Here is an 8,513-nt window from a genome sequence, read left to right as displayed (position 1 = left end):
GCCATCAAATCCTTGAACATCAACGGACGACAACACCCGGTCAATGCGTACGTTACGGCAGGAGAAGACACGACGCGGGGAGTAATCCACGGGATAGAAGCACACACCCCTTCTGACGTGCTGCGATCGAACCTACGTATCCGAACGCAGGGACTGGAGTTGATCGACGCAAGAATGATGGGCGAATCACAAAGCGCCTTGCTCACCTTCTACGGCAGCCGAGTGCCAAGGTGTGTTTATTACTTCGGGGGAGAGAAACTCTGCACACCCTACCGAAATGCGGTACAATTCTGCCGTACCTGTGGCACCGTGGGACACCGCACCGACGTATGTCCACAGCCCGACGCGCATGTGTGCCGCTCGTGCGGGGTGCGAGAGCCTGCCGATGGACACACGTGCACCCCCAAATGCGCCATTTGTGGGAGTGATCATCCAACGGGTGACCGCCGATGTCCCAAAAGACTAAAGCCAGTCAGGCAGATATCAAGACCACGGCCAAAGAAACCAACGAAGACCCAGCTACGGTGGTTCGCCACCGAAGACGAGGACTCCGAGCTGGAGTTCCTTCCGGCCATGGATCGTCGCAGCCGCTCCAGAACCCGCTCGCCGTCGAGGAGCCGATCTTGTTCCGGGCAGCCGGGCCAGAGGAGACGTTCGGCATCCCGACCCAAGGTGCCTCAGCAGCAAGATCAGACGAAAAAGAAAGAGGCCCCAAGAAGCAAGTCACCAGGGATCCTACTGGCATGCAGCACCCCACAAAATAATCAGGTGAGCTGGGCGCAAGTCGCATCTCCCACTGCCAATCCTAAGAATACACCTACACCAATCACACAAAACCCAGAGTACAAGAAAATAGTAGAAGAAAACAAAATACTTCGAAACAGTTTAGCCGAGCTACGAGCCGAGTTTGAAGCTTTTAAGCGCATGGCAAACAACAGCACATCACAGCAACCCACACCAATTGCAGACCACACTTCCAAATCACCACCGCAGACATCACTGCAACAAAGTACCGCCTCCAGCGCTCATTCGTTAACGCTGGAACAGTTAGCACAAAACATGCAACTAATGTTTGCAGAGCTACACAAACTCAAACGAATGGTAGAGGATGTGCAAACAAAAGCCGCGGCTGTCCCCCGAAAGAGGGTCAGTCAAAGTCCGGGAGCTCCTACCAGGACACCGAAAGCTATAGAGCACACTGATAGCGACAGTAATATCCATGGATAATATGGCAAACAACACAAAGACCGGACACATTGAAATCTGGCAATGGAATTGCTGCACGCTACGGACTAAATTGGCTAATTTCACGCACTACATAGAATCGGCGCCAATCCCTCCCGACGTTATCTGTATTCAGGAAATAGGGAAACAAAATCCAAAACTCAAAGGGTACGAGCTTTATGCTCACCCTGACTACCCTCAAGTAGCCACCTTTGCCAAGAAGGATGTCACGATTAGCGTAAATTATTCTTTTCGGGAACCTATTCAGCATCAGATAATCACGATTTGGCCGCAGAAAAGGGGCAAACCTAAAACAATTATTGTCAACGTTTACAGTTCTCCCAGAGAAAAACAGGCGGACTTTGAAAACGTGGTGGCCACCGCGGTGCGACTCGCTCAAGGTAGGGACAAATTAATATTATTAGGCGACTTTAACGCACAACACTCAAACTGGGGCTACAATAGAGACAATCCCAAGGGCATATTGTTAGCAGACGTTGTAGAGCGCTACGGACTTTTCCAGCTAACTCAACCAGATCTCCCAACGCGAATCGGGAACAGCGTGTCCCACGACACTTCCCCCGACCTCACGTTCACCAACAACGAAAGTGAGACGCGATGGACGAACCTAGGTGAAAACCTAGGAAGCGATCACTATATCTTAAGCATATCGGTTAATGCAGCCAGGATTCGAAGAGCTATTGGCAAGGCAAGGCTATCCGACTGGACCAAATTTCGGGAAAAACAAGAAACAATCGGCAGCATAACAGACGTAGGAGAATGGGCCGAGCGGATCCGAGTTATTCACTCTAGGGTCACAAAAACATTTGAAACGACAACGGAGGCTCCAGCCGTGGATCGTCACCTCTTGCATCTCTGGGAAGCCCGGAGAGGCCTCACAAAAAGGTGGAAAAGGCAGAAGCTTAATCGCAAACTCCGGACACGGATAGCTCAGCTAGCGCAGGAAGCTAACGAATACGCACAAAAGTTAAGCGACAGCAATTGGCGTCAGTTCAGTGACTCGCTTCGGGGCACGTTGACTACAAAGAAAACATGGCGCATTCTTCGAAGTATGATTGACCCGGGAGGAACAAAAACAGTCGCGAATCGCACACTCAAGCTACTTGAAAACGAGTTTGAAGGCCGGGAAGCTGACATGATAGACAAAATTAAAGAGATATACGTAGGAACTGTACCGACCGGGCAATCCACCAAACCCGTTTACGAAGGTCAGGACCAACCGGAACTGGACGCCCCCATAACCTTTGAAGAGGTTTACGCAGCGGCACACTCCTTCAAGAAAAACACGACCCCAGGGGTAGATCAGGTCACGAACGCAATGATTCGCAATCTAAGTGATGACACGCTAAAAAATTTGACCAAATTCTTTAACGACACGGTCTGGACAGAGGACGGCGTCCTTCCGAAAGAATGGAAGGAAGCAAAAATTATTCTTATTCCAAAACCAGGTAAGCCTCGTAACATCAACAACCTTCGACCCATCTCCCTAACGTCGTGCGCGGGGAAACTCTTTGAAAAGGTTGTGCAGGTCCGGCTCTCGAACCACATAGAGCTAAACAACATGTTCCCCTCCAACATGTTCGGTTTCCGACCCCACGTGTCAGCGCAGGACGTTTTTCTACTACTAAAACACGAGGTCCTGCACCCCAACAGAGGGTCGGAAGATAAATTTGTATTGGCATTGGACATCAAAAAGGCCTTCGACAGCATCTCCCACCACGCTATTCTGGAGGGACTGGAAGCGGTGAACTGCGGAACGCGAATTTATAACTACGTGCGCTCGTTCCTCAGCCACCGCACGGCCACAATCGGATTAGGCTCCACGAGGTCCGACACCTTCAACTGTCCTGACAGAGGTACCCCTCAGGGAGCTATACTCTCTCCACTGCTTTTCAATGTAGGGATGAGAAAGCTAGCCCTGGAGCTAGATAAACACCCGAATCTCGGTTGTGCGATATATGCCGATGATATTACGTTCTGGGCTCACCAGGGGTCCTACGGGGACAAGCAAGAAACCCTTCAAAAGGCCATAGACGCAGTCGTGGAATACGCGAGGGCGGCGGACATGGTATGCGCACCCGAAAAATCGGAATTCATTCGGGTGCGTGCGAAATACGCAAGAAAGAAGGACTGGGTCCCGCTCACTCTGACTCTCGACGGGGCGCCGATTCGTGAAGTGGAGACACTCCGAATATTGGGGATGTGGATACAGCAGAATGCTGGAACATCTCACACCCTACAAAAACTAAAGGCGGTCACAGGAAACGTGGCCAGAATGATAAGGAGAGTGGCAAAAAGCAGAGACAGCCTAACTGAGGGAGAGACCATCAGCCTGGTTCACGCATTCGTAATTAGCCGACTCACATACGCCCTTCCATATCAGGCCTTGACAAACCAAGAGAATAAACAGGCAAACGCAATAATAAGAAAAGCCTTCAAAGCCGCCCTTGGTCTTCCGGAATGCGCTAGCACAGGGAGATTCGAGGGACTGGGCCTGCACAATACTTTTGACGAGTACGCAGTCGCGACGTTATATGCCCAGAAAGAACGACTTTGTTCTTCAACTCAGGGCAGGGAAGTATTGGCGAGGTTAGGCTTTCCCCTGAGACCCCAGTATTGCGGAGAGGAAACGGCACAGATAGACCGCAATGTTCGATCGCACATCGCGGTGGCCCCAATTCCCAAAAACATGCACCCCAAGTACCATCCCGGACGACGCAGAGCAAGGGTAAAGACCCTTCACAAACGTTTCGGCATGGGACCGGGGGTGTATTATACGGATGCCAGTCGAGCCAGCTCAGACACTTTCAGCATAGTTTCTACATGCAACAACAACATAACAACGGCATCCTTCAAAACCGCCTCGGCATGCGTGGCAGAGGCTGCAGCCATCGCCTTGGCCATTCAGGACGCCGAGCGCCAAACCAATTCGGCTGTCATATTATCCGATTCACAAGCGGCTTGCCGCCTGTTTTTGCAAGGAACGGCACCCAAATCAGTAATCAAAATTTTAGGCACTCAACTGGAGGGGCACCACACTATCGTCTGGTGTCCGGCACACGAGCGACTGGCAGGAAACGCTACGGCAGACCGTATTGCTCGAGGTTTGAACGTCCGAGCAACGGCATGGCCTAGCGATGACCTTCCACCGAATTCTCGTGACATCCTCCTACAGCAAAGGCAGGAGCGGAGACGTTTTGGACATCCTCACTCCGATTTAAACAGCCAACAGGAGAGGGACTGGCGTCGTATTCAGACGAATACATACCCCAACCTGCACCACCTACACAGAATACACCCCACGAGGTTCACTGACGAGTGCCCGTGGTGCACAGACACACCCACACTAAAACACATCACATGGGAGTGTCCCAGGAGGCCTCCGCACATAGACAGTCCCATATTACACGAACATCCACTAATGAGGAATAGGCAGTGGGAGGCATGGCTTGCGGACGAGGGTCGGGAGAGCCAGTTGGCTCTTCTGGACCAAGCCCAGCGAGCCGCTCGTGCCAGTGGGGCCCTGGAATAGGGGCTCCAACCATCGTGCCTTGTTTTATTTATATTAATAAAGTTTTACTCTCTCTCTCTCTCTCTGGCCACGGTGTACATGTAAGAATGTGGTTTTGGCTGTGCTTATACTGTGTGCAGATTTACGCCTCCTTTTTCTCGTCGACGCGTGTAAACATTGCGGCAGGCGTCGCTTATTCACCCCTTTAGTGCTGTGAAGAAAGCGTGCACGAGAAAGCATGCGAAAAGAAAGTGGCACTTAGTCGCAGACATCCAACTACTCCACCATCACACGTGACCAAAAAACGTAGAGCATCTCGAAGTAAGATAACGCGTTGATCGTTTGAAGCTTGAATTTCACTTCTTGCAGACTGTACCATTTTAGAAGCGACGCTGTAGATATCTGCTCCCCAAAGCATTTGTGGTGTCCGTGGGCGAAAACTCAACCAATCACAGCGGGAGGCGCTTGCCGTGGACGCCGGCTTCCTTGCAGAGTCACCAGATGGCGCTCGTGGTAGCCGCGGTGCCGAAAGTGCGAGAGAAACGAAAAAAGAACCACAAAGCTCGTCTTCACACATAACATTCGCCACAAATGTTTCCCGGTAAAGCTTACGGTTACATAAGCTGTAGTTGCCGGGAAACGGCAACTGGAGTCTGGAGCATACCAAGCAGAGAGGTATGTAACTACACTTTCATGTGTAAAAGAAGAACCCGCCTATTAACTAATTTTATTTGTGTTCTCATAGCGCTGATAGGGCTGATTTTCTGGTAGGACCCATTTCAAGGCTATGTCATGCTGGTCTATCCGATCACGTGATATCACAGCGTCACATTCACAGCATGTATTGGTGCTTCAGTAGCCGCACCACTACTGCATATATAATTCATATTCATCATCATCATCATCAGCCTGGTTACGCCCACTGCAGGACAAAGGACAGCTCCCATACTTCTCCAACTACCCCGGTCATGTACAAATTGTGGCCATGTCGTCCCTGCAAACTTCTTAATCTCATCCATCCATCTAACTTTCTGCCGCCCCCTGCTACGCTTCCCTTCTCTTGGAATCCAGTCCGTAACCCTTAATGACCATTGGTTATCTTCCCTCCTCATTACATGTCCTGCCCATGCCCATTTCTTTTTCTTGATTTCAACTAAGATGTCATTAACTCGCGTTTGTTCTCTCAACCAATCTGCTCTTTTCTTATCCCTCAACGCTACACCCATCATTCTTCTTTGCATAGCTCGTTGCGTCGTCCTCAATTTAAGTAGAACCCTTTTCGTAAGCCTCCAGGTTTCTGCCCCGTACGTGAGTACTGGTAAGACACAGCTGTTATACACTTTTCTCTTGAGTGATAATGGCAACCTGCTGTTCATGATCTGAGAATGCCTGCCAAACGCACCCCAGCCCATTCTTATTCTTCTAATTATTTCAGTCTCATGATCCGGATCCGCGGTCACTACCTGCCCTGAGTAGATGTATTCCCTTACCACTTCCAGTGCCTCGCTACCTAACGTAAACTGCTGTTCTCTTCCGAGGCTGTTAAACATTAATTTAGTTTTCTGCACATTAATTTTTAGACCCGCCCTTCTGCTCTGCCTCTTCAGGTCAGTGAGTGTGAATATGGTCTATTGTTGAGTAGCCTTTACGGAATCCTGCCTGGTCCTTTGGTTGACAGAAGTCTAAGGTGTTCCTGATTCTATTTGCGATTACCTTAGTAAATACTTTGTAGGCAACTTTGCTGTCCCTACTATCTCTCTTCCGAATTCTTTTCCGATTGAACCATTGAATGAACCTTCTCCCTCTTTTTCTTTTGAATGTAATGTCCATTCATTGGACTGAATAATCAATTACTTCGTATCCTCTTGTTACTATATACTATAACGTTGTTCTTCCTGTTCGTTTCATGTGCACAATTATTATTATTATTAAAAAATTATGGGGTTTTACGTGCCAAAACCACTTTTTGATTATGAGGCACGCCGTAGTGGAGGACTACGGAAATTTCGACCACCTGGGGTTCTTTAACGTGCACCTAAATCTAAGTACACGGGTGTTTTCGCATTATTATTATTATTATTATTATTATTATTATTATTATTATTATTATTATTATTATTATTATTATTATTATTATTAATGTTGTTGTTGTTGTTCTTGTTCTTGTTGTTCTTGTTGTTTCGTTTTCTAAAACCACGCCAGTCTTGGCTCATCACACATTATGGATGCGCGCTATATGTCTAAGGCTCTTGATCATCATCATCATCATCATCATGATTCCAGAACTAAGGTGTTATGGAGTGGGCCTGTGCCAGTATTTCCCAAGCCTCTACAGCCATAGAGTTTCTCACTATAACAATATAGTGAGAAACTTTAGGTCTACAGCTACATCCGCGGAGAACGCTGGGTTCCCCGCACGCGTTCATTCTAATACTATCACTAAAAGAAGAGTCTGCAGAAGAAGATACAACGACTTTACTGGTTTTATTTTAACAGATAATTCACGTTATACAGCGCTAAGTCCATAAATATGGGGAAATTTATTCATTATAAATTGTAATAATTCCACCATTTCTTGGCCGATCCCCCATGGTGGGTAGCAGATACATAAGTGATAGGAAGAAGAAGCAGAAGAAGAAGTGAATGATGCGAGCCCAGGAGCGAACTGCCGTCCCTGTGAATACACCTGATGTTTCGGATGATAAAGGTGAAAGCTACGACCACGGCGGCACACCGGAGAAAAGCCAGAGACGCGCCGTTGGACACGATCCAGAGAGAGAGGAGGAACCAGGCCGGAAGACAACGCCCGCGCCCTCCGCACAGCGGCCCGTGTCATCGGTGAAACCAGGTGCGCAGCGCGGGCGGATGAAGAGGCGTGCCCGCTACGCTCGCCTCACTACCGGTGGCAAAGCTGGCAAAGCAGCTTCAGGGGACGATGCGGAACCCGAGTCTGTTATCGAGCATCCCGCGGCGCAACCCGATTTGCTGGCGCGCGAGAAACAAACGTCGTATAACGACGAGCGGCGGTCCGAAGACAGAGCCAGGCGCCACCGCGAGAAGTCCAGGGGACACAAGTCCCCTGGTAAACGAGACGTGCCGGGCTCGCTCCCTTCTGAGAGGGAGGCTCCCCTCGAGGATCCCGGAGCAGTCGCAACGCCACTGACGTACAAACAACTGCTCGCCCTTCAGCTGCAGGATCAAGAAAGACAAGCTACCGAAACGGAGCTCCGCAGCTCGGCGACTGAGAAAGACAAATATTCTGAGCAGGTAAGCATTCCTAGCAGTATACTGCGGCTAAGGAAAAAATGTTGAAGTTTAAACTAATTGAACGGCGAAACATCATTCCAGCAATTAATTCATTCCTCTGCGTGTATTCGCCTTCACGACGTCAGAAAAGAAATAAATAAAAAAAATTTAGGAGCCATTCCACTCTGTCAAGGTGAATGACAAGCGAAGCGGTAGCCCATCACACAGCGATATACAAGGGCGCATGTATTTATTTCCATCATTAGATAATGGTAGTGATGATATATTCGTGATTACTCTGATATAAACTGATTGGTTCGGTTACAACTTTATAGAGAACCTTGGCCAAAGTTAAATCTATACACAACCGTTGTTGAGTAGTTGAGTGACTTGGATTGGTGTGGTACTTTAAACTAAACTCTTCTAGCACAATCTGAATAAACTATTTCTTCTCTGGTTTTGAACTCCCCGATAAACTCCCCGATATCACACTTGGTTGTATCTGGAGCTA

Source organism: Dermacentor albipictus, chromosome 6, assembly GCF_038994185.2.
Source record: "Dermacentor albipictus isolate Rhodes 1998 colony chromosome 6, USDA_Dalb.pri_finalv2, whole genome shotgun sequence".
Taxonomy (NCBI): domain Eukaryota; kingdom Metazoa; phylum Arthropoda; class Arachnida; order Ixodida; family Ixodidae; genus Dermacentor; species Dermacentor albipictus.
This window is presented reverse-complemented; position numbering follows the sequence as displayed.